At 43.5% G+C, this 22220-nt stretch overlaps 1 protein-coding gene across 16 annotated transcripts in view; it reads right to left on the reverse strand.

The window, feature by feature from the left end:
• The window catches only part of RBFOX2 (RNA binding fox-1 homolog 2), a 641301-nt gene that overhangs the window by 98839 nt on the left and 520242 nt on the right, over positions 1-22220 (reverse strand). The window lies entirely within an intron of this gene.

A 22220-nucleotide genomic window follows, 5' to 3' on the forward strand; every position in this document is an offset into this window, starting at 1 on the left:
CTCACGTGACCGTGACGTCACGGGAGGTCCTGTGCGCACAGACCAGCTATACGGAACGGACGCCGGTGAGATGTCTGGGTGAGTATAAGCATTTTTTTATTTTTTTTATTATTTTTAAACATTCTATCTTTTACTATAGATGCTGCATAAGCTGCATCTATAGTAAAAAGTTGGTCACACTTGTCAAACGCTATGTTTGACAAGTGTGACCAACCTGTCAGTCAGTTTTCCAAGCGATGCTACAGATCGCAGGGAAAACTTTAGCATTCTGCAAGCTAATTACGCTTGCAGAATGCTAAAAAAAACGCGAAAAAAACGGAAAAAAAACGCAAAAAAAAAAATGCGGATTTCTTGCAGAAAATTTCCGGTTTTCTTCAGGAATTTTCTGCAAGAAATCCGCAACGTGTGCACATACCCTAAGGATGATCCCTCTACACAAACATCCCTTCAGATATTTGTAGACCGCTATCAAGTCTCCTCTTAGCCTTCATTTTTTGCAAGCTAGACATTCCCAGATCCTTTAACCCCTTTACCCCCAAGGGTGGTTTGCACGTTAATGACCGGGCCAATTTTTACAATTCTGACCACTGTCCCTTTATGAGGTTATAACTCTGGAACGCTTCAACGGATCCCGGTGATTCTCACACTGTTTTCTTGTGACATATTGTACTTCATGATAGTGGTAAAATTTCTTTGATATTACCTGCGTTTATTTGTGAAAAAAACGGAAATTTGGCGAAAATGTTGCAATTTTCCAACTTTGAATTTTTATGCAATTAAATCACAGAGATATGTCACACAAAATACTTAATATGTAACATTTCCCACATGTCTACTTTACATCAGCACAATTTTGGAAACAAATTTTTTTTTTTTAAGGAAGTTATAAGGGTTAAAATTTGACCAGCAATTTCTCATTTTTACAACACCATTTTTTTTTTTTTTTAGGGACCACATCTCATTTGAAGTCATTTTGAGGGGTCTATATGATAGAAAATAACCAAGTGTGACACCATTCTAAAAACTGCACCCCTCAGGGTGCTCAAAACCACATTCAAGAAGTTTATTAACCCTTCAGGTGTTTCACAGGAATTTTTGGAATGTTTAAATAAAAATGAACATTTAACTTGTTCACAAAAAGTTTACTTCAGCTCCAATTTGTTTTATTTTACCAAGGGTAACAGGAGGAAATAGACCCCAAAAGTTGTTGTACAATTTGTCCTGAGTACGCCGATACCCCATATGTGGGGGTAAACCACTGTTTGGGCGCATGGCAGAGCTCGGAAGCGAAGGAGCGCCATTTGACTTTTCAATGCAAAATTGACTGGAATTGAGATGGGATGCCATGTTGCGTTTGGAGAGCCACTGATATGCCTAAACATTGAAACCCCCCACAAGTGACCCCATATTGGAAACTAGACCCCCCAAGGAACTTATCTAGATGTGTTGTGAGAACTTTGAACCCCCAAGTGTTTCACTACAGTTTATAACAGAGCCGTGAAAATAATTTTTTTTTTTTTTTTTCACAAAAATTATTTTTTAGCCCCAGTTTTGTAATTTTCCAAGGGTAACAGTTGAAATTGGACCCCAAAAGTTGTTGTCCAATTTGTCCTGAGTACGCTGATACCCCATATGTTGGAGTAAACCCCTGTTTGGGCGCACGGGAGAGCTCGGAAGGGAAGGAGCACTGTTTTACTTTTTCAACGCAGAATTGGCTGGAATTGAGATCGGACGCCATTTCGCGTTTGGAGAGCCCCTGATGTGCCTAAACAGTGGAAACCCCCCAATTATAACTGAAACCCTAATCCAAACTCATCCCTAACCCTAATCCCAACGGTAACCCTAACACACCCCTAACCCTAATCCCAACCCTATTCCAACCGTAAATGTAATCCAAACCCTAACGCTAACTTTAGCCCCAACCCTAACCTTGGCCCCAACCCTAACTGTAGCCCTAACCCTAGCCCTAACCCTAATGGGAAAATGGAAATAAATAAATTTTTTTAATTTTAAAATTAACTAAGGGGGTGATGAAGGAGGGTTTGATTTACTTTTATAGCGGGTTTTTTAGCGGATTATTATGATTGGCAGCCGTCACACACTGAAAGATGCTTTTTATTGTAAAAAATATTTTTTGCGTTACCACATTTTGAGAGCTATAATTTTTCCATATTTTGGTTCACAGAGTCATGTGAGGTCTTGTTTATTGCGGGACGAGTTGACGTTTTTATTGGTAACATTTTCGGGCACGTGACATTTTTTGATAGCTTTTTATTACGATTTTTGTCAGGCAGAATGACCAAAAACCAGCTATTCATGAATTTCTTTTGGGGGAGGCGTTTATACCGTTCTGCGTTTGGTAAAATGGACAAAGCAGTTTTATTCTTCAGGTCAGTACGATTACAGCGATACCTCATTTATATAATTTTTTTATGTTTTGGCGCTTTTATACGATAAAAACAATTTTATATAAAAAATAATTATTTTTGCATCGCTTTATCCTGAGGACTAACTTTTTTTTACTTTTTCTTTGATGACGCTGAATGGCGGCTCGTTTTTTGCGGGACAAGATGACGTTTTCAGCGGTACCATGGTTATTTATATCCGTCTTTTTGATCGCGTGTTATTCCACTTTTTGTTTGGCGGTATGATAATAAAGCGTTGTTTTTTGCCTCTTTTTGCGGTGTCCACTTAAGGGGTTAACTAGTGGGACAGTTTTATAGGTCAGGTCGATACGGACGCGGCGATACTAAATATGTGTACTTTTATTGTTTTTTTTAATTTAGATAAATAAATGTATTTATAGGAACAATATATTTTTTTTTTTGGAATTTTTTTTGGGAATTTAAATTTTTTTTTTTTTTCACACATGTTAATATTTTTTTTTACACTATAACATTGCCCCAGGGGGGGACAAAATGTTATAGTGTAAGATCGCTGATCTGACACTTTGCTGTGCACTGTGTCAGATCGGCGATCTGACATGCACAGCTCCTGGCTTCCCGGCGCCTGCTCTGAGCAGGCGCTGTGAAGCCACCTCCCTGCAGGACCCGGATGCCGCGGCCATTTTGGATCCGGGCCTGCTGCAGCGAGGAGGTGGCAAGAGACCATCGCGTTGCTCCGGGGGTCTCAGGGAAGCCCGCAGGGAGCCCCCTCCCTGCGCAATGCTTCCCTATACCGCCGGAACAATGTGATCATGTTTGATCGCAGTGTGTCGGGGGTTAATGTGCCGGGGGCGGTCCGTGACCGCTCCTGGCACAGTGCCGGATGTCAGCTGCGATAGTCAGCTGACACCCGGCTGCGCTCCCCCCGTGAGTGCGGCCGATCGCATATTACGTACTATCCCATCGGTGGTCATACGGGCCCACCCCACCTCGACGGGATAGTACGTCCAATGTCAGAAAGGGGTTAATCATGCCTATTAAGACATACTTTGCAGTCTGCTCACCATCCTGGTAACTCTTCTCTGATCTTGCTCCAGTTTTATGGTGGATCTTTTGAACTTCATCCTGAGGCACAATTTTTTTTTCCTATTTGGTGGGCGAGTCTTCCAGCAGCTCAGGGGTACTGCAATGGGAAGCCCATGTGTCCCTACTTATTTGAATTTATTCTTAGGCTGGTGGGAGGAAAGAATTGTATTTTCAGAAGATCTGGAAAAATGTACAGTTCTTTCACTATGGTTCTGCTACTTTGATGATGTGCTTATCTTGTTGACTGGGGAGTTGACTAACTAACTTATCTTGGTCTGCAGTAAAGGTACCGTCACATTAACCCCATTCACCCCCAAGGGTGGTTTGCACGTTAATGACCGGGCCAATTTTTACAATTCTGACCACTGTCCCTTTATGAGGTTATAGCTCTGGAACGCTTCAACGGATCTTGGCGATTCTGACACTGTTTTCTCGTGACATATTGTACTTCATGATAGTGGTAAAATTTCTTCGATATAACTTGCGTTTATTTGTGAAAAAAACAGATATTTGTCGAAAATTTTGAAAATTTCGCAATTTTCCAACTTTGAATTTTTATGCCCTTAAATCACAGACATATGTCACGCAAAATACTTAATAAGTAACATTTCCCACATTTACATCAGCACAATTTTGGAACCAAATTTTTTGTTGTTGGGGAGTTATAAGGGTTAAAAGTTGACGAGAAATTTCTCATTTTTACAACACCATTTTTTTTTTTAGGGACCACATCTCATTTGAAGTCATTTTGAGGGGTCTATATGACAGAAAATACCCAAGTGTGACACCATTCTAAAAACTGCACCCCTCAAGGTGCTCAAAACCACATTCAAGAAATATATTAACCCTTCAGGTGTTACACAGGAATTTTTGGAATGTTTAAATAAAAATGAACATTTAACTTTTTTTCACACAATTTATTTCAGCTCCAATTTGTTTTATTTTACCAAGGGTAACAGGACAAATTGTACAACAACTTTTGGGGTCCATTTTCTCCCGAGTACGACGATACCCCATATGTGGGTGTAAACCATTGTTTGGGCGCAGGGCAGAGCTTGGAAGGGAAGGAGCGCCATTTGACTTTTCAATGCAAAATTGACTGGAATTGAGATGGGATGCCATGTTGCGTTTGGAGAGCCCCTGATGTGCCTAAACGTTGAAACCCCCCACAAGTGACACCATTTTGGAAAGTAGACCCCTTAAGGAACTTATCTAGATGTGTTTTGAGAGCTTTGAACCCCCAAGTGTTTCACTACAGTTTATAACGCAGAGCCGTGAAAATAAAAAATTTTTTTTCACAAAAATGATTTTTTAGCCCCCAGTTTTGTATTTTCACAAGGGTAACAGGATAAATTGGACCCCAAACGTTGTTGTCCAATTTGTCCTGTGTACGCTGATACCCCATATGTGGGGGTAAACCACTGTTTGGGTGCATGGCAGAGCTCGGAAGGGAAGGAGCGCCGTTTGGAATGCAGACTTAGATGGATTGGTCTGCAGGCGTCACGTTGCATTTGCAGAGCCCCTGATGTACCTAAACAGTAGAAACCCCCCACAAGTGACCCCATATTGGAAAATAGACCCCCCCAAGGAACTTATCTAGATGTGTTGTGAAAACTTTGAACCCCCAAGTGTTTCACTACAGTTTACAACGCAGAGCCGTGAAAATAAAAAATCTTTTTTTTTCCACAAAACTTATTTTTTAGCCCCCAGTTTTGTATTTTTCCAAGGGTAACAGGACAAATTGGACAACATCTTTTGGGGTCCAATTTCTCCTGAGTACGCCGATACCCCATATGTTGGGGTAAACCCCTGTTTGGGCACACGGGAGAGCTCTGAGGGGAAGGAGCACTGTTTTACTTTTTCAACGCAGAATTGTCTGGAATTGAGATCGGATGCCATGTCCCGTTTGGAGAGCCCCTGATGTGCCTAAACAGTGGAAACCCCCCAATTATAACTGAAACCCTAATCCAAACATACCCCTTACCCTAATCCCAATGGTAACCCTAACCACACCCCTAACCCTGACACACCCCTAACCCTATTCCCAACCGTAAAAGTAATCCAAACCCTAACCCTAACTTTAGCCCCAACCCTAACTGTAGCCTTAACCCTAGCCCCAACCCTAGCCCTAACCCTAGCCCTAACCCTAGCAATAACCCTAGCAAAAACCCTAGCAAAAACCCTAGCAAAAACCCTAGCAAAAACCCTAGCAAAAACCCTAGCAAAAACCCTATTCCTAACCCCAACCCTAATGGAAAAAATGGAAATAAATACATTTTTTTTATTTTTTTATTTTTCCCTAACTAAGGGGGTGATGAAGGGGGGTTTGATTTACTTTTACAGCAGGTTATTTAGCGGATTTTTATGATTGGCAGCCGTCACACTGAAAGGCGCTTTTTATTGCAAAAAATATTTTTTGCGTTACCACATTTTGAGAGCTATAATTTTTCGATATTTGAGTCCACAGAGTCATGTGAGGTCTTGTTTTTTGCGGGACGAGTTGACGTTTTTATTGGTAACATTCTCGGGCACATGACATTTTTTGATCGCTTTTTATTCCGATTTTTGTGAGGCAGAATGATCAAAAACCAGCTATTCATGAATTTCTTTTGGGGGAGGCGTTTATACCGTTCCGCGTTTGGTAAAATTGATAAAGCAGTTTTATTCTTCAGGTCAGTACGATTACAGCGATACCTCATTTATATCATTTTTTTATGTTTTGGCGCTTTTATACGATAAAAGCTATTTTATAGAAAAAATAATTATTTTGGTATCGCTTTATTCTCAGGACTATAACTTTTTTATTTTTTTGCTGATGATGCTGTATGGTGGCTCGTTTTTTGCGGGACAAGATGACGTTTTCAGCGGTACCATGGTTATTTATATATCTGTCTTTTTGATCGCGTGTTATTCCACTTTTTGTTCGGCGGTATGGTAATAAAGCGTTGTTTTTTGCCTCTTTTTTTCTTACGGTGTTTACTGAAGGGGTTAACTAGTGGGGCAGTTTAATAGGTTGGGTCGTTACGGACGCGGCAATACTAAATATGTGTACTTTTATTGTTTTTTTTTTAATTTAGATAAAGAAATGTATTTATGGGAGTAATATATATATTTTTTTCTTTATTTAGGAATTTATTTTTTATTTATTTTTTTACACATGTGGAAAAATTTTTTTTTTTTACTTTTTTACTTTGTCCCAGGGGGGGACATTACAGATCGGTGATCTGACAGTGTGCACAGCACTCTGTCAGATCACCGATCTCACTTAGAGTGCAGCAGGCTTACCAGCACCTGCTCTGAGCAGGCACTCGGTAAGCCACCTCCCTCCCTGCAGGACCCGGATGCCGCGGCCATCTTGGATCCGGGACCTGCGAGGAGGAGGGAGGTAGGAGACCCTCGGAGCAACGCGATCACATCGCGGTGCTGCGGGGGTCACAGGGAAGCCCGCAGGGAGCCCCCTCCCTGCGCGATGCTTCCCTATACAGCCGGTACACCGCGATCATGTTTGATCGCGGTGTGCCGGGGGTTAATGTGCCAGGGGCGGTCCGTGACCGCTCCTGGCACATAGTGCCGGATGTCAGCTGCAATATGCAGCTGACACCCGGCCGCGATCAGCCGCGCTCCCCCCGTGAGCGCGGCCAATCGCGTATGACGTACTATCCCGTCGGTGGTCATACGGGCCCACCCCACCTCGACGGGATAGTACGTCAGATGTCAGAAAGGGGTTAAGCGACGCTGCAGCGATATCGACAACTATGCCGATCGCTGCAGCGTCGCTGTGTGGTCGCTGGAGAGCTGTCACACAGACAGCTCTCCAGCGACCAACGATGCCAAAGTCCCCGGGTAACCAGGGTAAACATCGGGTTACTAAGCGCAGGGCCGCGCTTAGTAACCCGATGTTTACCCTGGTTACCATTGTAAATGTAAAAAAAAAAAAAACAGTACATACTTACCTTCTGATGTCCGTCAGGTCCCTGGCCGTCTGCTTCCCGCACTGACTGTGAGCTCCGGCCGGCCGTAAAGTAAAAGCAGAGCACAGCGGTGACGTCACCGTTGTGCTGTGATTTACGGCCGGCCAGCGCTCACAGTCAGTGCGGGAAGCAGACTGCCAGGGACCTGACAGACATCAGAGGGTGAGTATGTACTGTTTTTTTTTACATTTACAATGGTAACCAGGGTAAATATCGGGTTACTAAGCGCGGCCCTGCGCTTAGTAACCCGATATTTACCCTGGTTACCATTGTAAAACATTGCTGGCATCGTTGCTTTAGCTGTCAAACAACGATACACACCGATCTGACGACCAAATAAAGTTCAGGACTTTCAGCAACGACCAGCGATATCACAGCAGGATCCCGATCGCTGCTGCGTATCAAACCCAACGATATCGCTATCCAGGACGCTGCAACGTCACGGATCGCTATCGTTGCAAAGTAGTTTAGTGTGAAGGTACCTTAAGGCTATGTTCACACTTTGCGGTTTTTGCTGCGGATCCGCTGCAGTTTTCCATGCAGGGTACAGTACAATGTTACCCTATGGAAAACAAAAACCGCTGTTCCCACTTTGCGGAAAATCCCTTTAAAAACCGCGCGGAATTGCTGCGGAAAAAAAGAAGGAGCATGTCACTTCTTTCTGCGGATTCCGCAGTGGTTTTCAACATGCACCAATAGGAAAGTGCTGTTGGAAACCCGCAGAGGAATCCGCAGAAGAAACCGCAGTAAAATCCGCAGCGAAAACCGCTGCGGTTTTTCCAAATCCGCTTCGGAAAAATCTGCAGCAAAATCTGCAAAGTGTGAACATGCCCTAATAGTTAGGGCCATGCACTCACTGACCCTGGCTGATTAACCTTCCAGATGCTGCAATTGATAGTTCCATTTGGAAGGTTGTGAGGGAGGGGACTTGAACACACCCCATTAATATACATGTTTTAGCTATATATTCCCTGGCAACCAGCAGAAAAGACAGACCATAAGTAAGACAGATTGTCGAAACTAGTATTCCAGTACCAATTCTGGAGCGTCTGTGGGTTGGTATATTTAGGCAGGAAAGGGCCTATCTACTTTATTACACCCTTGCTCCCTTAGAAATCGACAGAGAAGGGTCACACACAGGTAGAAGTGGTGTAATGTGTGACACCGATCCATCCACTTCTATGGGAGCAGTGGTGTAATGCGTGACCAGGCTCTGTCCACTTCTATTTTAACAGTGGACATCAGAGTGCACTCCGATGTTTAAAACGCACCTATAGACTTGGGTGTGTGCATGGGAGCATAGTCTTGCTGCCTATTGCAGCATGCTGCAACGAATCGCCATGAGAAAAAAAAAAAAAAAAGAATAAAATCGCTGAGGTGTAGTGCCTCATAGTATAACATGTGCTAGCAGAGTGCTGTCACGTAGCAATCGGCCGTTTTATGTGCTCGTGTGAAAAAGCCTGAGGGGGAGAGAGGGAGAGAGAGAAAAATCCTTCCGGGCATGTTCAGAGGGAAAAAACATGATATGTCGCTGGATTCCTGTGTGTGACTGTCAGCGATGGATCCTGCGTCCATAGGCTTCCATTATAGCCAAAGACTGACAGCGCAGGACCCGTGGCTGACCAATTTTCCGAAGTGCAGAAAAAACCGTTCCCCTGAAAGTTTTCTCTCCACGATGGACCGCTATTTTCCGACAGATCCAGTGCACGACGGATGAAACGGATGGCCATCTGTCACAATCCGTCGCTAATACAAGTCTATGGGAAAAAAACAGGATCCTGCAGAAAAATTAGCAGGATCCTGTTTTTTCAAAACTCGACGGATTTCGATGTGAGACAAAAAGACGGAAGTGTGAAAGAGGCCTTATAGACATCACGGATGGCCATGACTGAGCCTTTCAATTACCAGCATCTCGGCAAAGCCATTTGCTACACGGTGCTGTGCATGCAGAACCACAGTCTTATTACGTGGACTACTTCCAGCACTCAAACAAAACCTAATATTTAATATGGGGCACAGTGCAATATGCTTTAGGCTGCAGTGCTGACACAGAGTGCTATACACCTGGATGGAAGTGCCTTTCAGGGAATAGAAATTATAATATTTCAATAAGAATACAAGATAGTGGAATATAAAGACTAGTGGTTGCAGGGATCAACATGAAAATAGGTGGTCTCAATATGGGAATAGAGGTGGGAGTGTGTTTACCCTGTATAAATTGGAAGACTCTTGATATTAGTGATCGGGGCATTCACACTTACACCACTGTAGGTTGAGCCTGTGTGTTCTATCCGGATGCACTATTTTGGAATAGATGCTTGTCCCATATTTTAATGTAGGGACTAGATTGACAAAGTACTCTCGACTTACATACCGTAATTTGTGGTGTCCATCCATTGCGGTCACTCAACCTGTAAGCTCCGTGCAGGGCATTGTCCACTATACATTGGCCTGACGTGTCTTTAATTGAATATTAGTCTCTTATATTAAATCTATAGTGTCTACGGATTAGGAGTCTGAGTAAGAGAAGACAAAACACATGGAGACCAAACACCTGAGACAACTATTCTACTCTAGATCTCCGAATAGGAGACTGATCTAAAAACAAACTATTGTTTTTATTATGGTGCTTGAGCCCCCTAGGTTCAAGCAACATATTGTAATCCGATGTCTCATATTTTTTATAGTGCTTTGGAACAAAGCACATACATTGTAATCCGAACGTGGTTAACTTCTTATTATTATAGTGCTTTGGCACAAAGCACTATATTGTTATTCCATCGTGGTAAACTTCTTATTATTATTATGGTGCTTGAACCCTCTAGGTTCAAGCAACATATTGTAATCCGATTTCTTATATTTATGGTGCTTGAACCTCCTAGGTTCAAGCAACATATTGTAATCCGATTTCTTATATTTTCTTCTTCTTATTATAGTGCTTTGGAACAAAGCACTATACTGTTATTCCATCGTGGTAAACTTCTTATTATGGTGCTTGAACCCTCTAGGTTCAAGCAACATATTGTAATCCGATTTCTTATATTTTCCTATTATGGTGCTTGAACCTCCTAGGTTCAAGCAACATATTGTAATCCGATTTCTTATATTTATGGTGCTTGAACCTCCTAGGTTCAAGCAACATATTGTAATCCGATTTCTTATATTTTATTATGGTGCTTGAACCTCCTAGGTTCAAGCAACATATTGTAATCCGATTTCTTATATTTTCTTCTTATTATAGTGCTTTGGAACAAAGCACTATACTGTTATTCCATCGTGGTAAACTTCTTCTTATTATTATTATTATTAGGCTTTTTTTCGCAGTTAATGCGGCCCGAACCGCTGAACGCACAGACTCCAGTGTGGTGTCATTTCGAAGCCAGCGTCCACGAGAGGTGTGCTAAGTTATTTTCATGTCGATCGGATTTGTAGTTTTGGTGCAATTTGCATTTGAAAATTGTTTCCCCCTCATTGGAAAGCATTGTTTCAATGCATTTCAATAGGGAAATTTTCCTATACGTTTAAAATGGGCTGGTTTCTGAGGCAATTTCTAAAAATAACTTAACTGCCAAATGCCACCTGGCTGATTAGCTCATTGATATGCGCAGCCAGACACAGTTACTATGCCAATGCCTACCAACTCCACCAGGTCACAGTTTTGTCAGATAATATCAGCTCTTAAAGTGACAGCACAGCACAATTCCAAAGCACTATCTGTAGTCTTATTATTATTACAGTATACAGCGCAGAGCCCCGCAGCATACAGCGCAGAGCCCCGCAGCATACAGCGCAGAGCCCCGCAGCATACAGCGCAGAGCCCCGCAGCATACAGCGCAGAGCCCCGCAGCATACAGCGCAGAGCCCCGCAGCATACAGCGCAGAGCCCCGCAGCATACAGCGCAGAGCCCCGCAGCATACAGCGCAGAGCCCCGCAGCATACAGCGCAGAGCTGTTCAAGCACCATGTATTTCCTTCAGGAAATGCCCATCTAGTTATTATTATTAGGCTTTTTTCCGCAATTAATGCGGCCCATACCGTTGCACTCACAGACTCCAGTGAGGCGCCATTTTGAAGCCAGCGTCCACGAGAGGTGTGCCAAGTATTTTTCGTGTCGATCGGATTTGTAGTTTTGGCGCAATTTGCATTTGAAAATTGTTTTCCCCTCATTGGAAAGCATTGTCTCAATGCGTTTTAATAGGGAAATTTCCTCATAGGGTATAATGGCCTGGTTTCTGAGGCAATTTCAACATAACTCAACTGCCACCTGGCTGATTAGCTCATTGATATGCGCAGTCAGATCCAGTTACTATGCCAACGCCTACGAGCCCACTAGGAAACAGGTTTTGTCAGTCAGATAATATCAGCTCCTCTCTGTTATCAGCCATTCCCCTGTCCTGCTGTCAGTCTATTCTCTCTGTTATCAGCCATTCCCCTGTCCTGCTGTCAGAGTGACCCGGGCCACCAAATCGGACCCAGAGTGACCCGGGCCACCAAATCGGACCCAGAGTGACCCGGCCCACCAAATCGGACCCAGAGTGACCCGGCCCACCAAATCAGACCCAGAGTGACCCGGCCCACCAAATCGGACCCAGAGTGACCCGGCCCACCAAATCGGACCCAGAGTGACCCGGCCCACCAAATCGGACCCAGAGTGGCCTCAACCCTGAGGGGCTACAACTACCAAACCAGCGCCTGAGGGGCACCCAAGTGTGAAAGTCTTGCAGGGGCAGCCCGGGCACCATTCCAAAGCACTATCTGTAGTTCCTTCAGGAAATACCCATCTAATTATTATTAGGCTTTTTTCCGCAATTAATGCAGCCCCAACCGCTGAACGCACAGACTCCAGTGAGGTGTCATTTCGAAGCCAGCGTCCACGAGAGGTGTGCTAAGTATTTTTCGTGTTGATCGGATTTGTAGTTTTGGCGCAATTTGCGTTTGAAAATGGTTTTCCCCTCATTGGAAAGCATTGTCTCAATGCGTTTCAATAGGGAAATTTCCTCATTGGGTATAAAGGCCTGATTTCTGAGGCAATTTCAAAATAACTGCCAACTGCCACCTGGCTGATTAGCTCATTGATATGCGCAGTCAGACCCAGTTACTATGCCAACGCCTACATGAACCCAGCACACAGGTTTTGTCAGATAATATCAGCTCTTAAAGTGATAGCACAGCACAATTCCAAAGCACTATCTGTAGTTATATTATAATTATTGCCCCGCCCACCAAATCGGTCCCAGAGTGACCCCGCCCACCAAATCGGACCCAGAGTGACCCCGCCCACCAAATCGGACCCAGAGTGACCCTGCCCACCAAATCGGACCCAGAGTGACCCTGCCCACCAAATCGGACCCAGAGTGACCCCGCCCACCAAATCAGACCCAGGGTGACCCCGCACACCAAATCGGACCCAGGGTGGTACCACCCACCAAATCAGGCCCTGAGGGTCAAAGTAACCCTTGAAGGTCAAATTTTCCCCCAGGGACCCCCGATGGTCAAAGTAACCCACAAGGGTCAAATTGACCCCCTAGGGTCAAAGTGACCCCCTGGACCCCTGAAGGTCAAAGTGACCCCTGAAGGTCAAATAGACCCCTAGGACCCCCAAGGGTCAAAGTGGCCCTGAGCATCAAAGTGACCCCTGAGCCTCAGCAGGTCCCTAGGGGTTAAGCTCACCCACCCTGAGGGGCTACAACTACCAAACCAGCGCCTGAGGGGCACCCAAGTGTGAAAGTCTTGCAGGGGCAGCCCAGGCACCATTCCAAAGCACTATCTGTAGTTCCTTCAGGAAATACCCATCTAGTATTTCTCCGCGTTTTCCGCAATTAATGCGGCCCGAACCGCTCTGCGCAGAGACCCCGTTCAGGTGGCGTTTCGAAGCCCTCGGTGGGGACAGGTGTGCTATGTATATTTGGAGTCGATCCGATTTGTAGTTTTTTTTTTTTTTTTTTTTTAAATCGCATTTAAAAAAAAAATTTCCCATAGGAATTAATGGCGACCTTTCCATGACACCCAACTTGACCTTCCAAAGATGGCAGCTATGCAAATGTATGGTGTCCATTTTAGGAGATGATCATTTATCAAAGTCAAACATCAGAATAAAGTGACTATGACACCCTCCCGTCCCGTGTGTGAAAAGTAAGTGCACCCCCGTTCCCGTGTGTGAAAAGTAAGTGCACCCCCGGTCTCGGGTGTGAAAAGTAAGTGCACCCCCGGTCTCTGGTGTGAAAAGTAAGTGCACCCCCGGTCTCGGGTGTGAAAAGTAAGTGCACCCCCGGTCTCGGGTGTGAAAAGTAAGTGCACCCCCGGTCTCGGGTGTGAAAAGTAAGTGCACCCCCGGTCTCGGGTGTGAAAAGTAAGTGCACCCCCGGTCTCGGGTGTGAAAAGTAAGTGCACCCCCGGTCTCGGGTGTGAAAAGTAAGTGCACCCCCGGTCTCGGGTGTGAAAAGTAAGTGCACCCCCGGTCTCGTGTGTGAAAAGTAAGTGCTGCTGTAAAGCTAGCAGCGCTGTTCAAGCACCATGTATTTCCTTCAGGAAATGCCCATCTAGTTATGTTAGAGTCACTTCCAGGGTATTATACTGGGTTTTGACATATGCAATGGATTTATGCAGTAATATTTGGAGTTATTTAATTAAACAGAAGTTAAGTTTTAATGTAAATCCCTTCTCAGTGAATCTAAATTAGGTGATCTATTTTTCCTTACAGTGATAAGTGTGACATTGGCTGAAATAACCCATTAACAGAGCACTGCAGTAGAAAAGCCGCTACTCTGTCGACGGGATGGCAGCGGAAAACGCAGAATCGCTGACAGAAGCGGTCAGTGACCACACTGTGCCAGCAGAGATCTGTCCTGCGCAGAAAGGGCAGGTACTTAGCAACTACTTGCCTGTCAGCTCATAAGCCCACAGCAAAATATTAATACAGTCCTGGATAACCCTACAACCCTCTTAATCAGAGGGCACAATACCTACTATCACATGTTATGATACTAGTAAATGTGCGCTTCAAGGTTCCTACCATTGTAGCTTCCACCCTCGCATCCCCCAGTGACCAGATTTATGGTTTTGCTGAGTATTAGGAAGCATGAAGACAGTGTTGCTTATCACTTTATATTGTTAATGGTGAGTGGCTAATAGTATATTAATGGTGAGGTACATATCTGTATTCGGGGGGGGGGGGGGGGGGGCCACATGTGTGTATATAATGTATGTGACCTTGTTATTTTCAGGGCTGAGAAGATCATCGTGACAAGATGAGTCGTGGATGGGAGATGTCGACATGAAGGTCTGATCAGATGGAGAACAAACAGGAGAAAGCAGCAATCAGATGAGACATCAACGGTAAGTGCCTGGATGTAAATACAGGAAAGATAAATATCTGTACTGTGTTAGCCAATAGATAGAAAAATACGTAGAATGGAGAGTCCTCAGTAGTTGATATCATCTCAATTTGTTACCATTTTTTCAGTTTGCCATTAAAAAGGTATCAACCACTGAGGACTCTCAAATCTAAATATTTTGAATGTAAATATTAATCTTTATCTCCAATTTGTGACGTGGAGTGATAAAATTTATCTGTAAAATCCCTTTTTAGATATTTCACACCAATGTGAGAATGTAGGTGTGCTCCCCCTTTTTTTTTTTTTTTTTTTAAATCGGATGGCACACGGGTTTGTAGAGTTTTATAGGTTTATTCACACATACATGAAAATCACGGATCTGAGAATGAGATCTGTGAGGGTCAGAGAATGTCCTCTTCTGATCCGATTTGGAGGATCAGAATAGGACATGCTCAATGCGTCTCTAAAAGCGGGCAGCACACCAACACTGCACACAAATACAGGGAAGTAGCCTTATTATGTATAGCACAGTCGCTTAGTATACAGTGTACTCATTTATAAGGCTACGTTCACATTAGCGTTGTGCGACGCAGCGTCGGTTGCCGCTGCGTCGCCGCATGCGTCATGCACCCCTATATTTATCATGGAGGCGCATAGACATGCGTTGCATTTGCGTTTTGTGACGCATGCTTCGCAAGCGTCAGGGTGCACAGGACGCAGCAAGTTGCATTTTTTGTGTGTCCAAAATCAAGCAAAAAAAGGACGCATGCGTCACAAAACGCTGCGTTGTGCATGCGTTCACATTTGCGTTGTGCGTTGCGTCGCCGACGCTGCGGCGCACAACACAAATGTGAACGTAGCCTAACACTGTCCATTTACAAGCGCGCTTGGAGAAAAAGGAAATCGCACAGATTGTGAGCAAAGTCACTTTATCTGATGTAATGAAGCAAGATCCAGTATTTTATACCATTTACAACAAATGTAATTCTCAATGTAATCCATGTAGCCCTTTTATTATGTATCACACCGTCCCTTATTGCGTAGCATCCGCTCTAGTTACATATGGTGCCATCCCTTACTGTATTATATAGCTTCCTCTGCTGTTATGTACAGTTAAGTCCATATATATTTGGACAGACAACATTTTTCTAATTTTGGTTATAGATATTACCACAATGGATTTCAAACAAAACAATTCAGATGCAGTTGAAGTTCAGACTTTCAGCTTTCATTTGAGGTTATCCACATTAAAATTGGATGAAGGGTTTAGGAGTTTCAGCTCCTTAACATGTGCCACCCTGTTTTTAAAGGGACCAAAAGTAATTGGACTGATTAAATAATTTCAAATAAAATGTTCATTTTTAGTACTTGGTTGAAAACCCTTCGTTGGCAATGACTGCCTGAAGTCTTGAACTCATGGACATCACCAGATGCTGTGTTTCCTCCTTTGTGATGCTCTGCCAGGCCTTCACTGAGGTGGTTTTCAGTTGCTGTTTGTTTATGGGCCTTTCTGTCTGAAGTTTAGTCTTTAACAAGTGAAATGAATGCTCAATTGGGTTGAGATCAGGTGACTGACTTGGCCATTCAAGAATATTCCACTTCTTTGCTTTAATAAACTCCTGGGTTGCTTTGGCTTTATGTTTTGGGTCATTGTCCATCTGTAGTATGAAACGACAACCAATCAGTTTGGCTGCATTTGGCTGAATGTGAGCACACAGTATGTCTCTGAATACCTCAGAATTAATTTGGATGCTTCTGTCCTGTGTCACATCATCAATAAACACTAGTGACCCAGTGCCACTGGCAGCCATGCATGCCCAAGCCATCACACTGCCTCCGCCGTGTTTTACAGATGATGTGGTATGCTTTGGATCATGAGCTGTACCACACCTTCACCATACTCTTCTCTCTCCATCATTCTGGTAGAGGTTGATCTTGGTTTCATCTGTGCAAAGAATGTTCTTCCAGAACTGTGCTGGCTTTTTTAGATGTTTTTTAGCCTTTGTATTCTTGTGTGAAGGGGTTTCTCTTCACCATGGAGATTATTTTGCGATCATCCACCACTGTTGTCTTCCGTGGACGCCCAGGTCTTTTTGCATTGATGAGTTCACCAGTGCTTTCTTTCTTTCTTTCTTTCTTTCTTTCTCAGGATGTACCAAACTGTAGATTTTGCCACACCTAATATTGTAACAATTTTTTGGATGGGTTTTTCTGTTTTCGCAGCTTAAGGATGGCTTGTTTCACCTGCATGGAGAGCTCCTTTGACCGCATGTTTACTTCATAGCAAAACCTTCCAAATACAAGCATCACACTTCAAATCAACTCCAGGCCTTTTATCTGCCTAATTGAGAATGACATAACAAAGGGATTGCCCACACCTGTCCATGAAATAGCTTTGGAGTCAATTGTCCAATTACTTTTGGTCCCTTTAAAAACAGGGTGGCACATGTTAAGGAGCTGAAACTCTTAAACCCTTCATCCAATTTTACTGTGGACACTCTCAAATGAAAGCTGAAAGTCTGAACTTCAACTGCATCTGAATTGTTTTGTTTAAAATACATTGTGGTAATGTCTATAACCAAAATTAGAAAAATGGTGTCTGTCCAAATATATATGAACTTAACTGTACAGTGCTGTCTCTTACAAAGTTTATTCTTGTTATTTTATTCACAGCGCCCTATCTTATTGCATAGTCACCTCTTGTTAGATACAAAATGACTGCTGATGGAGCAGTCGGTGAGGATGGTATGTAATAAAGACAAGGCTTCATATAATCCGATATGTAAGGGATGGTGCTGTACAAAAAAAGAAAGGGCACTGTGTAATAAGGGATTGCAATATACATAAAGCAGACTATGTAATATATATACACACAAGTGTGTGTGTGGTGTATAAAAGATATAAGCAACATTTTAACAAGACTGGAGATAAAAACTAGCATGTGCTAAGTCAAGTTCCCTTTAATATCACCTGTGGTATACATACGATAAACTAGTGTGACGTATACAAAACAAGCAAAGAATTTTGAAAAAGGCACTTTTCTTTCTTTAAGATTAAGTAATCGTTCTAGATTTATGCAAGTAATAGCTAAATGGTTAATTAAAAAAATGGATTGAAATAACGTTCTGACATTCTTATGGAATCTACGGTATGTTTCTTTAAGCAGCTCATTAAAGAAGCAAAAGAAATTCAAGGTTTCCTAGGAGCCTCCACATACCATATAGCCCTGTCGCATAAATTGGCGTTTGATAATTTCATGCAAAAATACGATTTATTAAAGAAGTACTCACAGTTTTTTCCTTCTATAACTGCACCCCACCTGATTGCATACTACACACTCATACAGAGTGTAGTAGAAGGTTGAAAGACATGTAAGTAAGTACATGGTGCGTTTTCTCCCAGTCTCCACTTTGATTCCCAGCTTTTATCTGGAATATTCCTTTCCTTTTACTTATTTCACTCACTTAGTCCCCCTTCACATGACAGTGTCTCTGGTACATATGGTGACAGTTTTCACATGTCTCGAGACACTTACACTCACACAGACACATTCAAGTGAATGGGTCTGCGTACGTCAGTGTGTTTCCACAGACTGTGTCCGTGGGCAAAACACGCTGACATGTCTGGTTTTTTTTTTTTTTAATCAGCAGCACACGCTGCGAAATGTCCCGCACACGTGCACACTGATGACATCCTTGTGTCATCAGTGTGACATGTACCGGCGCCTGGGAATCAGCGGTACTTTTCACGCTGATCCCCAGCTCTGGCTGAGGGAGGCAGGTCTCATCATTGTCCCCTGCTCGAGTTGAGAAACCTCATGGTGAACTGCAAGGATCTTACTGAAGTCAACGCAGTTCACCGTGTGGCCCGCTCTCTCTGCTGCGAGTCACACTCCCAGTTTTTCAGCATGAGTGGTCACCTGAGGCCACTGCTCATGCTGATTAACAAATGTCACACAAATGGATTACGGCATGGGACACTTTTTTTTTTTCAACTTCAGACAGGTGAGGGATATTGTTTTTTATTTTTGTTTTATTACAGGGAACAATGGATTCAGGGTTCCCACACAGACATGGTTATCTCTTGTACTGGATTTTCCAGGACATGTGAAGGAGGCCTTATAGTACCATTAATTCCACAGCACTTTACAGATATCAGCATTCCCACTGAGCTCTGCTATAAAGCCTGTGATGCTTCAGCACAGCATCACATGAACTGCTAGAACCAGTACTACCACTACTTGCAGCGGTAAGTGTGCTTATCCTCGCCCTCCTCTATAGTCTCTTATACAAGTCAATGCGATATCCGTGTACAGACAGAGGCAGACCCAGGACACTAGCTGTTAGATTTGCTGCTCTCCCTGGAGGAAATATGTTGTACATGCCATTTTACCAAAGAAGAACTGAAATGGTGACCCTCCGAGCATGATACAGTACATGCAATGTGATCGGGGGCCATCATGTGATCATATGACCTAACTGAAGAGAAATATACCATGAATTTCCAGATAGAGTTACAACTACATAAAAAGTAATACTAGCTGAATTCTATATAACGGGGACAAGTGAAAGGATGAAGTAAAAATTAAAAAAAAAAAACCTGGAGTGCTACTTTAAGAAGGTAGTTAGGATGTCAATGTGAGGTTAATCTTTCAGTGTTGACCTATTTTACTGTTAGAAACATCACAAGTAGTTAGTTACTACGCCAAACTGGAGAAGGAACAAAATGGCAGCAGATGACAATTTGAAAGCAAACTTTAAAGAACAATGGGGCCAATTCATCAAGGAGGTCATAGCGCATGCTCGTGCTACACAGGCCTTGCTGAAGTACACGACAAATTCATTAAGAGTTGCACACCACTTAATAAATTCGGGGCCTCTGAGTGGCATGTCTAGCACCAAAAAGGCTACTCCAGTTAGAATGGAGTAGCATTTCTGGCTAAAAAAACATGGTCACTTGATGAATTTGACGGGGCGGGTGTGACCATGCTCAGTCCCAACCCCATAGTGCCACCTATTTTGGCAGAAGAGATCATATCTGGCAAGAAAAATTGAAAAATGTTGCAATTTTTTTTGCAAAATACTCCGTTGTGCAAATATTTAGCGACTTTTCAAAGCTGTTATGCCAGTTTTCTCATGTAAGAGCTTTGACGAATAAGCCCCAAAGTTCTGCTTTTCCTGAAAAAGAGCACTGCAAATTCACGTTGTAGAATCAATAACTATAGAAGAAAGAATCCTGCACCGCTGCAACACCAGAGTCCAAATATCCACTGTGTGACTACCACATCAAATACACCGCCCTTTCGGATTCGCGGGTGCCAAACCCTGTAAACAATTGCATAAATCCATATACTGAAGAGAAAAAAGGGTGGCCCACACCACTGGTACAGTGGTCCCCAGGAAACGACTTGGATCTGCTAGGACCTAGTGGCTCTACTATGCTGGCAGACCCCAGGAGAAGACTTGGATCTGCTAGAACCTAGTGGCTCTACTATGCTGGCAGACCCCAGGAGAAGACTTGGATCTGCTAGGGCGTAGTGGCTCTACTATGCTGGCAGACCCCAGGAGACGACTTGGATCTGCTAGGGCGTAGTGGCTCTACTATGCTGGCAGACCCCAGGAGACGACTTGGATCTGCTAGGACCTAGTGGCTCTACTATGCTGGCAGACCCCAGGAGAAGACTTGGATCTGCTAGGGTGTAGTGGCTCTACTATGCTGGCAGACCCCAGGAGACGACTTGGATCTGCTAGGACCTAGTGGCTCTACTATGCTGGCAGACCCCAGGAGATGACTTGGATCTGCTAGGACCTAGTGGCTCTACTATGCTGGCAGACCCCAGGAGACCATAGATGCATCAGTGGTGATGAGGCGTCTGCTGTCTGTATAGCAATCGCTGAGTGCTATGTAGGCAGCAAAAAGAAGAAAGGGGTACTAAACCCAGGGTCTCCTGCTTATTTGCAGGAGGATTAACCCTGCACCATAAATTTATAAATGGCACAGTGTTAAAACCATTGCCCATACATTTCTTGATCATAATTTAGTTAAAAGCAATGTCAACATTTGCAAGAATGTTAACATGTCTAACTTTGAAAAGGTACTCCCAATTTCTCTGGAAAAAAAATAAATAAACTAGGCCAAAATATATACTGATCAGTCTACATGTAAAGCCCTCATCTGATACAATCATTAGTTTGAGCTTTCATAGGCAACAAGGCGTTTCATTCTCCAATTATGGTTACCAATAAGACGCTCAGCCATAATATCCGCAGGCAATGTTTAATTCAGTCTCTCAGAGGATAAAGGGTATAAAATCGATATATCAACATATGTTACCAAGTTATCACCATTATGTATAATTTGCTTCTAGCAATTAGGGGGAATCTTATCCGGTTTTTGCTATGTAATATCAGAGCAACATGATGCTTGCTGTCATTTTGATAAAATCACGGTTTTCTCTGCAGCAGATCTCTGAAAGCGGAGCTCTGTATAACCCCACCCACAGCACCGAAAGGCAGCTTTGTGTACACTGTAAATTGACAAAAAGCTGCCAATCAGTGGTGGGAGCAGGATTGTATCAGTGTCTATGCTGCTCTTAGATTACACAGCAAAAGTCTGCTCACACATTCCCATTAACAATTTTACACTATCTGGGAAATTCACTGTAAGCACCAGCTTCTGTGAAGTAGGTACCAAAACATAAGTAATCAATGTTAGTGTACTTATAATATATATTTCTTGCTTGCACCTATATAGATGTACTGTGAGCACAGACAATCACTCCCCAGCACTGTCAGCACACATACCATATGCCGAGTGGCTACGGCACGCTCAACAAATAGTAAGCAATGACAAAGCTAGAGGCTGCAGAATGAATAAAACTTAATTTTCTCCCTGAAGCCACTTATACAGTAAGGCCAGGGTCACACTGGCGACTTAAACGGACGAGTGCAATGCGATTAAAAATTGCATTGCACTCGGACCAATGTTAAGCTAGGGGGCAGATCCCACAGCCGATTTTTCTGTCGGCCGTTTTCCTCGGTCACCGACACTTAGCCGACTGTCAGCTCACTCGCACCCATATAAGCCTATGGGTGCGAGAGACAGCGCATACCACTCGGATATCATCCGAGTGATGTGCGTTAAACGCGGACCCCGGCAATGGAGGAGAAGGAGAAATTCGTTTCTCCGCAGCTGTGCGCCGATCCGCTCTCTGCGAGAGGCTCAGAGCACAGACGCATGACACTCGGCTCCTGCTCGCGGCAGAGCAGGAGCCGAGGGTCATTAGCACATCGCATCCGATGCTTTCGCATCGGATGCAATACGCTAGTATGACCCCAGTCTAAGCTAAAATATCAATGCCCATTAGTTAATTACCACTATATAGAATAAATGGCAAAATAATAATAAATTATATTGATAAATAAGGGCATGTACACTTTGCATCA

The sequence above is a fragment of the Ranitomeya variabilis genome, chromosome 8, assembly GCF_051348905.1.
Source record: "Ranitomeya variabilis isolate aRanVar5 chromosome 8, aRanVar5.hap1, whole genome shotgun sequence".
Classification (NCBI taxonomy): Eukaryota; Metazoa; Chordata; class Amphibia; order Anura; family Dendrobatidae; genus Ranitomeya; species Ranitomeya variabilis.